Below are 14,004 nucleotides of genomic sequence, written 5' to 3'. Positions count from 1 at the left end.
TCTCCTTCCCATTCAAGGATGCCATATAAAAGCAGGATTTCCTAGTATCTACAGAAAAAAGCACTCACAGAGACAACAGTCAATGCAAAGTTAAAGTCACCGTGTAATAATCAAATAAATCTATTATATTTAAACTGCTACCTGGAATCATTTTTAGAAGACTCTTAGTTCACTTGCAGAGTGTTTCTGACTTACAAGGAAGGAGAAAGATGTGAGTTTCTACTTGTCACCACTTTCTGCTTGGGGCTTCCAAGTGTTTTGAATCTCTTTTCTTTTGAAGTGAATTTTAATGAGCCCTTAATTGTCAAAGGACTTCATAAATATTCATTAAACATTAAGAGAAGTTGTGTTTCCTTTCCCTAAAAGCTGAAAGAGAAAACAGTTATTAAGACTCCAAAGGAGAGTAGGCATGATGAAAGTCTAAGTGGAATTGTAAAGGTTCAGTATTGTATTAGATGTTTATCCAAATGGTTCATATCATTAGAACACTTAAGAAAATTCTTAATGCGGAGACACTTTTCTTTTTGCCTTTATGAGAAGTCCTCCACAGTACCACCTCTGTTGGAGATATTTTCATTTTTATCACTCATCCACTTCTAAATGATCCAAAACATTTCACTAACTCTTTATGATGCCTTCTGCACCACTGAACAGTAAAATGGTTATGATGTTGAGAGGAAATGATTTTGATCTAAATCAACAGGGCAGGCCCAGCTATTATGAAAGTGCCACAAACTTTTTTCATAAAAAAAAAAAAAAGTTTTCACACTGGATTTGAGTCTTCAAAGAAAGCAATCCCAAAGTACTGCATTTTACAGCTATCCTACACAGCTCTCAGGGAATATTATCATACAGATTGACTTCTCCTGACCAAGCCACAGCCTCAAATATTTCCTTGTTGCCCAAAGGTGGGAGATGCTCACAAGATATCATGGCCATGCCGGTGTTCCCAAGGTCAGCCTAGGAAATGCAAACCGCCTGGCAAGTCAAACATTAACTCCATGAGAACAAATCTCTTCAAAACCCACCACATCTGATTAACTGAATCAGTCTGAAGAAAGGTAACTGTAAGAAAGGGGAAAATGTTTGCTCTTTTCAGATGTTCAGCAATGATTTTCTTCCCTTTTCTCTTAAAACTTTTGTCCCTTCAACCAAGAGAGATATACGTATTAAGTTTCTATAAAGACACCTCCCAAAAGTCTCTCAATTGTGAAAGTAACCAACTTGTCATTATCACATAACCAGAAACAAAAGATACATCAGTTAAACTTGGAGAAAATGAGACACAAATATTGAGAAAACGAATATACTTATTTAATGGAGTCCCTAGTTCTAACAATTCCCAAATGAGCCAAACACAGAATCCTAATTCATTTAAATGTTTTTTTTTAATTTTATTTAAAAATCATCAGATAATTTTTGTTTTGTATTTGACTATAAAATATGTAAATAATTCAAATAGTTATTAAATTCTTAAAATCTTTTCCACGGGTACTTTGTATTTTTCATGTCCTAAAGTTTGGATTGAACTGGGGGGCAGGGGAGGTGGGGAGAGGGGGCACATCTGTAATGACTATTTAATAAGCTATGCTTTGTGGCTAAATAATTATATATTATGTTTATAAATACTCTCATTCTTTTCAAATTAAAAAATAAAATCAAAACTTTGTTTACCTCCAATGTCCAGTAAGCACAGAAACATTTTATACTACCTGAATTCAGAAACACGTGACACAAAACAGTGGGCCACAAATATGAGGCAGGAATAGAATAATACAACTTGGGGGCAAAAAATGCTCAAGAAAATTTTTCCCTGTGGTATCCACTAGATATACTGTTAATAATTTTTTTAACAGACTAAGTTGTTATTGGTTCATTATGATTATGTTACCACCTTCCAGATGAATATGTATTGTGATATAAACAAAGTAAAAAAAGAATAAAAATGAAAAAGTAAGTATATGGTTTTCTAAATGTCTGTTTAATAATTTAAAGTTCAGAATAAAAAACTCAGTTTTTAGTCCCATGTAGCTAGCAACAATATACATGAAAAATGTCTTGGTGAAGGATGTAAACACTAAAAACTTGTATTTTTTTTCTTGATTTTTTTCTTTTTTTCTTTTCTTTTTGTGGTACGCAGGCCTCTCACTGCTGTGGCCTCTCCCCCTGCGGAGCACAGGCTCCGGACTCACAGGCCCAGTGGCCATGGCTCACGGGCCCAGCCGCTCCGCGGCACGTGGGATCCTCCCGGACCAGGGCACGAACCCGTGTCCCCTGCATCAGCAGGCGGACTCTCAACCACTGCGCCACCAGGGAAGCCCTTTTCTTGATTTTATATTACTTTATTTTGGTCTTATTAAGCATTACCTGATATCTGTTCTCTACCTCTTTAGATACTCAAAATGCCTTACTCTCTGCTAAATCTACAGAGCTATGCCTAAAATGCTTATTAACTGAATGAATTTGAATTGATTTTAAAATTGTGATGATTAATTTTATGTGCCAACTTGACTGGTTCATGGGTACCCAGATATTTGGTGAAACATCATTCTGGTATTTCTGTGAGGGTGTCTGGGATGAGTTTAGCATTTCTGCTGATGGACTGCATAAAGCAGATTGCCCTCCCCAATGCAAATGGACCCATCTAATCAGCTGAAGGTCTGAACAGGACTAAAAGGCTGACTCTCCCCCAAATAAGAGGGGATTCCTCCTGCCTGATGCCTTCAAGCTGGGACATTACATTTTTCTTGCCTTCAGACTCCAACTGAAACATCAGCTCTTCCAGGGTCTTGAACCCGCCGACCTCTGGACTGGAACTACACCCTTCGCTCTACTGAGTCTCCAGCTTGCTGACTGCAGGTCTAAGGGCTTGTCAGCCTCCTTAATCAGGTGAGCCAGTTCCTTATGAAAAACAGATATGTGTACATATATTTCCTATTGCTTCTATTTCTATGGAGAACCCTAATTCAGTTATTCTTCGTTTTTCAAAGTTGCCTAAAATACCTAAGCTTCTTTTAAGTAAATATAAAAGGTTCTTTTAATTAAATCTGAATTATCTTGGGCTCTTGAATTGTGGCTTTTAGAATTTCTTCCATCTAATAAAAAGTTATAATTTCACCGTCAGCAATATAGTTTAGATCTCATGTATGTATTCAGAATCCATGCTCTATTGATGGCAATTCAGGCAGTGTAGCCCCTAATGTCTCTGTGCTCAATGCAAGCTAAGACTATGAGATCATTCATAATCTTAGTGAAATGTAAAGTGCCAACATGAGATCAAACAGCAAGGACTGAATTCAAATAACAAGTCAAAGATTTCATCCAAAGCTAAGGTGCACTCACCAACTACAAGATGATCACAGCTCAGAAAGAGTGATTTTCATTTTGCTTCTATAAATTTCCTTGGCAGTGTCTTTCCCATCTCTATCCTCTATTGGCTCAGAGATCTGTACATAGTAATCTCTTCCAACAGTGTTGCCCCTTGAGAAATCAAATTGTTAAATAAATGTCTAGGTTGAAGACCAGTTCAAGATGCTCAATTCTCCTCTACTAAATAAGGTAATAAAAATCACCAGAGGTATGAAAGCTATTGGCAAAAATCTAAGCTTCAAAATACATGAAAAATATGTTGCTAGAGAACACAATCACTTAAAATTTATATTACTAAACAGATAAATATATATATATATATACCAGAAATATTACTTGAAACATTTAGACATTTTTCATTGTATTCATTCCGGATGTTTTACTAAAGAACATACTCATTTCTGGTGACTAATGAAAAAAAATGTACTTCAACATGTTTTCAATAAAAGAAGATGGCTGTGAAAGTAAAATGTAGAGTTTGAGGCTAGCCCGGGCAAGCTAAAGGTAAATTCTTTGTACTCTAGAGGTACTTAGACACTTCATCCTAAGATAAATGCCTTTTTCATTCTTTCAAAATGTACCAACAAAAATGAATCAGACTGTTTTTTCTTTTCTCTTTTTCAAGGTTTTCTCTTTCAAACTTTCAAAAAAGAGTCAGGAAAGAAAGAGTGGCAACAGTTAAGAATCACTATGGTCCTATGGGAACATGGAGTAATACATGGATTTTTCCTTGTTTGATATTTGTAAGGCCTACTTCAGGGCACAATTCCCTTACCAGGCGCTAGTCAACCCCCAAGTACCCTTTTCTGAGCTCTAGTCCTCTATATTCAACTAACTATGGGGTCTCTATCAATTTATGCTAAGAGGTCTTGCTGATACACCAAACTCAACATATTTAAATATGAAGTTTTCTCTCCTCCTTCCTGAAGATTCCCCAGCCTATCTGTGTTCTTTCTACACCTGGCCTGTCTTCAGTTTCTCTCTAATGAACATACCCACCATCTACCCAGCTGCCAAAGAGAAACCTGAGAATCTTCCTAGATGTCTCCCTCTCTCACATCCATTATACTCAATCCATCAACAACACAATCATTTTAATCTTCTAGATTTTTCTGTAATCATTCCTTAACTCTCTACTGATACTGTTAAAAGATGCTAAATGTAGCCCTCATCATTTCTTACCTGGTTGTCTGCAATAAGCTCCTAATCTCTGCTCTCTAGCCCTACCTTCCTCCAACCATCTTTTACTATACCCATAATTACATTTTCTAAAATACACGTTCATTTACCTGCTTAACTCAAAAATTATTTGGGGGCTTCCCTGGTGGCACAGTGGTTGAGAGTCTGCCTGCCGATTCAGGGGACACGGGTTCGTGCCCCGGTCCGGGAAGATCCCACATGCCGCAGAGCGGCTGAGCCCGTGAGCTGTGGCCACTGAGCCTGCGCATCCGGAGCCTGGAGAGGCCACAATGGTGAGAGGCCCGCTTACCACAAAAAAAAAAAAAAAAAAAAAAAAAAAAAAATTATTTGGGAGCACCTACCAGGTACCAGGCCCTGTTGTAGGTCCAAGGATGTAGCAGTGGAAAGAAAAAGACACAATTCCCTGCCTGACAAAGCTTACAGTTACTGGAGAAAAGAGACAGGAAGTAAAATAAACATGGAAGCATATTAATTATGTTAAGTGCAATGGAGAGAAATAAAGCACAAGGAAGGGAGACAAAAGATGTTGGGAGTGGCTGTTATTTTAAAGAGGAGGTCAGAATTCCCTCACTGCGGAAGTCATTTCTGGGAAGGGGAAGGTGAAGAGAGTGAGCTATGGGATGGAAGTGTTCAGACAGAAGAAAGAGCAGGCAGGAGTCCTGAGGTGAAAGTGTACCTGGAGGCCTTGACGAGCCAATAGGCACCAGTTTGTCCAGCAAGAGGACAGTGGTAGGAGGCGAGGTTGGAGAAGAAAGAGGGGCAGATCCCAGAGGGCCTCGTGGGAACTTCTCCTCGGGTCGCTGTGCCAAACATAGACTATAAAGGACAAAAATAAAAGCAGAGAGCAGTTAGCAGATGGTTACGGTAACTGAGGCAGGCACTGACTGTGGCTGGAACGTGGCGGGCAGTGAGGAGGTGACGAGAAGTGGTCAGATTCAAGATGGGTTTTGAAGGTACTGACTGTCATAGCCTGAATTTCCAGGAAAGTAGAGCCTAAGACAACTGCTTGCAAACAGGTAGTTTCCTGGGAATGTCATCCCAGGAATCAGGAGTACATGACCAGGGCTGTGAAACAGGGAAGAAAAAAAGTGGCAATTTGAGGAATGAGTTACCTAGCTCACTCCACTAGAGGTATCATGACCTGAGCCTCAGGATATCCATCCTGGCTCAGCTCCTAACCCGTACTGGTCATGTCTAGCCCTTCCTTGCAAGTTGTGCGTGAGTAGACTTCCTGCCAGAGCTCCACATGATGCATCAAAGAGGCCGCAAGGCAAGAGGCCAAGAGGTAAGAGAGTATCCAGTTCCATCTACGCAAAGCGGGGCAATGTCTTCATGGAACTGTTTGCTGCACCTGTGACAGCAGTGAGGGGTGGTTCCATGAGGATTCTGAAGCGGAGTCCATGGGGGCCCAATATAGACAGTGTTGGAATAATTCTCTAATGGACTATATGTACTACGTGAGAGGTAAAGAAGAGATAAGGATAATGCCAAGGGTTCTGTCCTAATCAAGTACAAGGATGGAGCTGCCATTAACCAAAAGGGAACACCGTGGGGAATATGATTATGTGACTTCCAAAAGCCAGTCATGGATCTCTGCATCCTGGGTCCACACATAACGTTATCTTCTGTCCCCTGCTTACAATCTCAAATTAGCCACTCACTACCCCTCACCTCCAACTCTGCAGTTATACTAAACTCAGTCCTCTGGCTACACCACACTCTCTCAGGTTGGTCTCTCGACCTATCTAGTTTATTTGCCCAGATAATTCCTTATCAGCCTTTAATTGCCAACTCAGTTGACACCTCCTTTTTAAAAACTTTTTAGCGGCGTAGTTGCTTTACAATGTTGTGTTAATTTCTACTGTACAGCAAAGTGAATCAGCTATATGTATACATATATCCCCTCTTTTTTGGATTTCCTTCCCATTTAGGTCACCACAGAGCACTGAGTAGAGAGAGTTCCCTGTGCTATACAGTAGGTTCTCCTTAGTTATCTATTTTATACACAGTATCAATAGCGTATATATGTCAATCCCTATCTCCCAATTCATCCCACCCCCCCCCCTTTCCCCTTGGTATCCATACCTTTGATCTCTACGTCTGTGTCTCTATTTCTGCTTTGTAAATAAGATGGTCTATACCAATTTCGTATATTAACGCATATATGTGGAAAATGAAAAAGCTGGTATAGACCATCTTATTTACAAAGCAGAAATAGATACCTCCTTTTAAGTCAGATACACACCTACCTATTCCCAAAGTATTCTTTGTATTTGTCTGTCTCCTTCCCAGGATGTGACCAGGGAGTATTTTCCATGAACCCTTAGGGCATATTACAACACTGAAAGATAGTAGGTGTATAATTAAAGTATGTTACATTAAGGAATAAATGAATGGTTTCTCAAAGTCATTCTATGTTTGTTTTAAAAACACAGTATCTGTGCCCCAAACCAACTTCTCACACAAACTATTTCAATATGTCACCTCATCCTCTGAGACACCGACGATTATGTCCAAAGTCACATAAGTATTCAGTGGCAGGGCAACAATTAAAATTCAATTATTTTGATACCCATCAGAAAAGGCTCCTGCCTTTTCCCAAACAGTTAACTCTTGGACAAGATCTGAGTATAATATGCTCTAGGATATTTATAGAATTAGGTCGTTAAAGAGTAAAAATGCTTACTGCATTTTCTTTTTTTTACTGAAGTATAGTTGATTTACAATGTTTCAGGTGTATAGCAAAGTGATTCATTTTATATACATACATACATATATATATATATATATATTTTTTTTCAGATTCTTTTCCATTATAGGTTATTACAAGATACTGAACATAGTTCCCTGTGCTATAGAGTAGGTCTGTATTGTTTATCTATTTTATATATTAGTAGTGTGTATGTGAATCCTAAAATTTATCCCTCCCCCTTGCTTCCCCCTTCCCATCTTACTGCATTTTAATACCAACATTCCATTTAACATAAAACTAAGACCATCTGGAAGTAAAATCATTGTAGTGAATCCTAAATCTTAAAAGACTCTTAAGGAGAGGGGTGATATAATCAGATTTGTGCAGTCAGCCCCATGTCACACTTACAAGTAAAAGATCTTTTCAACATGTTGTCTATTAGTTACAGGACTAAATGGTGGTTAATGCTGTTCATGCAGGGCAGAGACCAGCAAACTTCTCATAGGGCTTTCCTGGCTTCATTCCATTTTAATTCTGATGGAAAATGTGAGTGCATTAGTTTTAGATTCAATATAGGTTTCCGTCGGGTAAACTTTTTGGCCGACTAGATTTTCTGAACCTAGTCCTTTTCACTTGGAACAAATGTGCTATTACAGAAGATGCCAACACATCATGTGTTACTGATGCATAACAAGATTAAGAGGAAAAATGAAAACATTTACAATGCAAAACATACTTGGGGAAAAAGTTACACAGTAAAGTGACCTGGGAAATGCCCTCAGACATTTTCTAACATTATTTGGAGAACATTTTCAGGATTTAGGAGTACACCTAGGTCCTATTAAAATTGCAAAATGTTTTAAGTTTAGGGAACAAAATGGCATACAAAATAAAGCATCATTGTATCATTTATAGTGAATAAAAACCTCTTAAGTTTGAAGCTTCCAAATTTCTATTAAGTCCTTAAACAACTCATATTTAATTATAAGAAACTACAAACTAATATACACTTCCAAAACGTCTGGATTAAATCATATAGCTAGAAGTGGTGGCATTTTTATATTTTCCTAAACTAAAATTCCTTAACCAGAAAAATATGGCAGAAGACTCCACTATCTAACTAAAACACTAATCATTCCATAACTCTGCTCATGAATCTTCCATGAATTTCCACTGCCTGTGGGATAAAGTTCAAACTTACTCACGAAGCAACGTAATTTAGTCCAGAGTTCTCAAACTTTAGCCGCACACCAGTATCACCTGGAGGGCTTGTTAAAATACAGTTTTCTGGACTCACTTCCTGGAGTTTTTGATTCAGTAGATCTGGGTTGGGACACAAGAATGTATATTTCCAACAGGTTCCCATGTCATGCTGATGCAGGGACCACAATTTGAAAACCACTATCTAGTAACAATCTAGCATTGGGGGGCCATTCAGCTCCCCACACCAATTTCTGGCTCTACACATTTTCTCATCCTCTGATTTTGTGTGAACTACTCCAATCACTTTATGTTTATAGGTTCTAGAGTTAAATGAAAGAACTCTTACTTAACCTGTACTCTGTGGGGCAACTGTATTTGAATGCTGTCACAACCACAGTCCAGCTGACCCTGAATCAGCTTTAGCATCACTTGTTACTCATACTCTGGTGTACAAATCTCAAGGCCCTGGGGTCATTTTTCCATCCTGATGATGGCCATGGCCCTGAGTGGGAGAAGCACGGAACAATATTCTGGGGAAAAATGTTTTTATTATGACTATGAGCTTCTTCTATCTGACAAGGGCTTGTCAGTGCGGGCAATTTCCCAACTGCTCTACAGGAAAGGCATTTCTGCTATAATAACAAGTAGAAAAGCAGTGGGTGCCTCTGATTCAAGAAAGAGCCTTCCTAGCCTGTAGCCATTCTCTCTGTCCCCAAGAAAACCTTTTAATCGGTGTAGGGAGAGTTCATGATAAAGATCCATAGGCAAATTAACAGATTCTCACAAGGCCCAGATGCAGAATTATGACAACAGCTGTCCCAAGAAGATATCTTTTCCCCTTAATTGAACAAGCAGGGTTGCAGGTGGGCTACTCTGCTAAATTTTTAACAAAGGAAAAATGATCTGATTTTAACCAGAACTAGTGGTAACTCTTAATCACAAGGAATTTTTCTCATAAACCAACTAATAAAATAACAAAGCTGCCTCACTAAAATTCTGACTTCAGAAGTAAAATACTATTATAGTTGATAGCAGAAAAAGCAAGTAACAGTCAATACAGGAGCCCAAATTCAGTATTTCATTTGTAGAGAATGTTTTCTGGAATCAAAGTCTTCAATTATTAGAGGAGAGGAAAACCCATAATGCTTTCTAGCTGAAAGGGGGATAGGGGTGTGGATATGTACTCAATTTTGTTTTTGGTTATATCTTGTATTATATACAATTCTACAAATATACCAAAAAAAGAGAATACTAGGTTCTCACAACTCTTTTATAAAATATTAAGGGATTTTTTTCTTATCATTAAGGAACAAAATATTATAGAATGAAGCCAAATGAGGACCAATCCCTTCTCCTCCCATATTCCCCACTCTCCTAAATGGGCTACTTATCTACTCCTATTAATATTTTAGGAGCTTTATAGAAATATAATTCACATGCCATGAAATTGACCCATTTAACGTGTTCACTTCAATCCTTTTTAGTGTATGTACAGAGTTTTGCAATCATATCATAATGAAATTTCAGAACATATTCATAACCCCCCAAACAAGCCCCCAAACCCTAGTAGTCACTCCCCATTCCTGCCCACAGCCTCCCACCCCTGGCAACTTGGGGCTACTGATCTGCTTTCTGTCTGTATAGTTTTACCTTCCAGACTTTTCACATAAATGGAATAAGACATGTGGTCTTTGCATCTGGCTTCTTTCATGAAGCATACTGCTTTCAAAGTTTATTCATGTTATAGCAAGTATCAGTCCTTCATTCCTTTTTATTGCCAACGAATGTTCTATTATATAGATATACAACATTTTGTTTATCCATTCATCAGCTGGTGGACATTTGGGTTTTTTCCACTTATTGGCTATTATGAGTAACGCTATGTGTGTACAAGTGTTTTGGGGACATTAGGTTCTCATTTCTCTTGGGTAGACACCCAGGAGTGAAACTTCTGGGGCGTATGGTAACTGAATGCTTGACAGTGTTAGGAACTGCCAGACTGTTTTCCAAAGTGGCTACACCGTTATTTCCAGAAGTAGTGTATGAGGGTTTCAATTCCCCCACATCCTTACCAACACTGGTTAATATCTTTTTGATTGTAGCCATTCTAGTGGGTGAACTAGTATCTCGTGGCTTAGATTTGAATTTTACTGATAGCTAATGATGTTGAGCACCTTTTCGTACGGTCACTGGTCACCTGTATATACTCTTTGGAGAAATGTCTGTCCAAATGCTTGCCCATTTTTAAAAGGGGTTATCTTTTTATTATTGATTTTTAAGAGTTCTTTATATAACTGGATTCAAGTCCATTATCAGATATATGACTTGCAAATGTATTCTCCCACTGTGTGGGCTCTTTTTTCACTTTCTTGATGATGTATTTTTATTTGATGATCCATTTTATTATTTATTATTTTGTTGCTTGTGCTTTTGGCATCATATCTAAGAAACTATTGCTTAACCTTATGAATATTTCTATATAATTACTATTTAGATGTAAAAATCATATATGAATTTTCATATGGTAGAAACAACTTAGGTTCCAACTAACAGTGGTTAAGGGTTCCCATTTCTCCACATCCCTGCCTAGACTTGATAACCTCAGAGTTATTCTGCCTATTTCTTGACTATAACTTGGTAGCTCATATTACTTTAACTTGCATTTCTCTATTTATTTAGTTTCTTTTCCTATATTTCCATCTTCTCTGTTAACGGCCTACTCATGTATTCTGACATTTTGTATTTTTCTCATTAATGAAGACATTCTTTATATATAATTGATATTAAACATTTCTCAGTCACATGTCTTGTAACATGCTTTACAAGCATGTGGGCTATCCTTTTGCTTGTTTGTTATTTGCTTTGTTGAACTATTATTAATTTTACTGTTAAGAAATTCTACAATAATTTCTTTATGATCTGTGTTTTTGGCAACATTTTTTAACTTTAAGCTATACAAACATTCAATCTAAGAGATGTGGTATCGTATAGCTACTAATGGAAGGGATACAAGAACCAAGCTGTCTTGATTTGAATCTAGATTTTACCGTGTTTTACTTTGTAATCTGAAACAAATTATTTAACTTCTCTGAACCTGCTTCCTCATTTATAGGATAGGGGGAATAAAAGCACCTATCTCATGCTGTGTGGCATTTAAATGAATTAGTAAAGTGTTTAGAACAATACATGGAACATTAGCTATTATTATTTTCCTCTAAACACTTTCACTTTTTGAATTTTACCTTTAGCTTTCTGATATACTTGGAGATGATTTTTATACATGGTATGAAGTGAGGTTTTCAAACAGTCCACTTTTCCCCACTGATCTCCAATGTCCCCTCTGACACATTATTTCCTTATATACATGATTCTCTACCATGTTCCATATAAGTCTATAGCTACCCTAGGCCATACCACACTATTTTAATTACTATAGCTATTAAACTGTAAAACCATAGTAAGTTTTTACACCTAGAAGAGCAAGTATACCTAACTTGTTCTGTGCCGAACATCTATAAATGCAGGCATTTACAAGTGAAAGGATAACAATGCTGACATTTGTATCCTTGGATTTGTGAATTATAAAATCACAAACAAAATACGTCCGTTATTGTCTATTAGATGACTAGTATTTCATGTAACTATAAGAATGCTGCTTTCTTTTTAACCCCTAGACCATTTTGATTATTTTGTAAATAATAAGGTAATGATTCACTGAAAGCCACAGGAATAATAAACAAAAAGTCTAGACTAAGAAGTAAAACCTTATAGAACTTTTTTTGGGGGGATGGGTAATTTTGCTCATTTATCTTGTAAGTACAAATAGGGGATATGAAATCCTCAGCAGAAATTTCAAACTGCTTAAAAAGCAAATACAAAAACAAAACAAAGCCCCAAAACAAAGGACCAAGTATTCTCACACTCAGTTTGCAAAATCACAGCATGGATTCACAGTTACTGAAAAAATAGTCAATGGAGAGGTAGAAAAATTCGGATAAACACCACAGAAATTTTACCTGGTAAAGACAGTTCATCAATTATTCTAAAATATTCTGCAGCAACTTCTCAAAACCATAAAACACAATGTGTAAATCTAAAGGATTTAGATTTATCACTGTACAGGTGATATCCTACAATGGGAAGAACAATGACCTTGTAATTTTAACATTAAGAAATAAATCTGGAGAGGTGTGAGCACTCACTCTCAAGGTGTAAAGCTGCGTATCACATATCTCATTTGCAGTCATAGCTACTCAGGATATTTTACAAGTAATCTCTTTAGATTAACATTTGCAGGAAATCAGGAAGAGGAAAAAACGGGAAGGATGCTCTCCATTCTTCAAGGCAAGATGTAATTTTTTTCCCTAGAAAATAACTCAATTGTGTTCCTGATTTTGCCTTCTCCTCACCTCAGATGGTGAGGTACTGTGGCTCAGAAGAAACTGCATATAAGTGGCATTCCCGTGAGCACTAAATTATGACAGCCTAAATGTGCTTGAATATACAGTACTTTTTAACAAACCAGTACGTATTATAGTAAATGGGAAAATCGAAGCAAAGTTATCAGCTCTGAGCTTATTCATACACTGGAATATTTATTTCTGGTGGTGGTGGTAGCGTGTTTTTGTAATCTGTCTCTTAAATAAAATGTTCATGTGGCAAAGACTCTGGCTTTCCAAACATTCTGCCTAAATATTATAGCAATCCTCAAGCCAAATTTAAATGTAATTCTTCAAAGAACAAGAACAAAAACTCTGGAATCCCAAGTTCTGGTTCTGCCACTAGAAGTAACAGTGAGACTTTAGATAAGTCACCTAACAACTGTGTGCCCCTGTTTCCTCCCTTGTGAAAATGAGAAAACACAAGCAGATCATTAGAATTAACTGGGTCTTGCTCAAATAGGAGTGTAGGTGCCTCTAGCATTTATTTTTACTGGGCGTACTTTAGGTTGTGCAGATGTTTGTTTATATAATGGCACTTTATTTTCTGTTGAAGAAAACCCTCCGCTGCATCATCCCACACACAAACTACTTCCGCTCTTACTTGAAAGGAAATTCCTTTTCAAGGTTCACAGTACATTAGAGACAGCTGCATTGCTGAGCTTCCTCCAGAAACTTTAAAAAACTTCAGATGTAGTCCATGCATGACATGGATCATGAAACAAGACAATCTCAAGCACTTAGACTGCTCCTTCTCTTACCCTCTTTTAATGTTATATTTTCTGGGGTTGTTGCCTGCTTACATTAAGTACTGTGTGTATGTGTTTGTGTGTGTATTTTAAATCAAGTTCCTGAGGGAATGCAGGAACTTTCTAAAGAAGTGACTATCTTGAGTGCTAATTTCCAAAGCAAGATAAGGTAAAAAGTACATTTCCATTTAATGACATTTCAACAACAGACAGTCCCTACCCTATTAACTTCCAAAGAGGCAATCCTCACTTCAAACCACACATTCCCTGGGTATGTTTCCATATTGCCCCTGGAACTCATTAAGTGTTTGTCTGGAAAACTCAGTTCTGGACTCAGAACTAGTAAAACAAG

General features: G+C 37.4%; 1 protein-coding gene across 3 annotated transcripts in view; it reads right to left on the bottom strand.

Moving 5' to 3' along the window:
* Positions 1–14,004, bottom strand: part of BMPR1B (bone morphogenetic protein receptor type 1B) — a 424,639-nt gene that overhangs the window by 92,310 nt on the left and 318,325 nt on the right. The window contains exon 1 of one of the 3 annotated variants that reach the window (XM_060094834.1): positions 3,343–3,394. The exons of the other annotated variants lie outside the window; for them this stretch is intronic. The gene's annotated coding sequence lies outside the window, so the exon portion shown is untranslated. Of the gene's footprint in view, positions 1–3,342; positions 3,395–14,004 lie in introns of those variants that run through there. 3 annotated transcript variants of the gene reach the window in all.

Source organism: Mesoplodon densirostris, chromosome 1 (genome assembly GCF_025265405.1).
Source record: "Mesoplodon densirostris isolate mMesDen1 chromosome 1, mMesDen1 primary haplotype, whole genome shotgun sequence".
In the NCBI taxonomy this organism is placed as follows: Eukaryota; Metazoa; Chordata; class Mammalia; order Artiodactyla; family Ziphiidae; genus Mesoplodon; species Mesoplodon densirostris.
The sequence above is the reverse complement of the archived record's forward strand: the minus strand, read 5'-3'. Positions and strand labels throughout refer to the sequence as shown.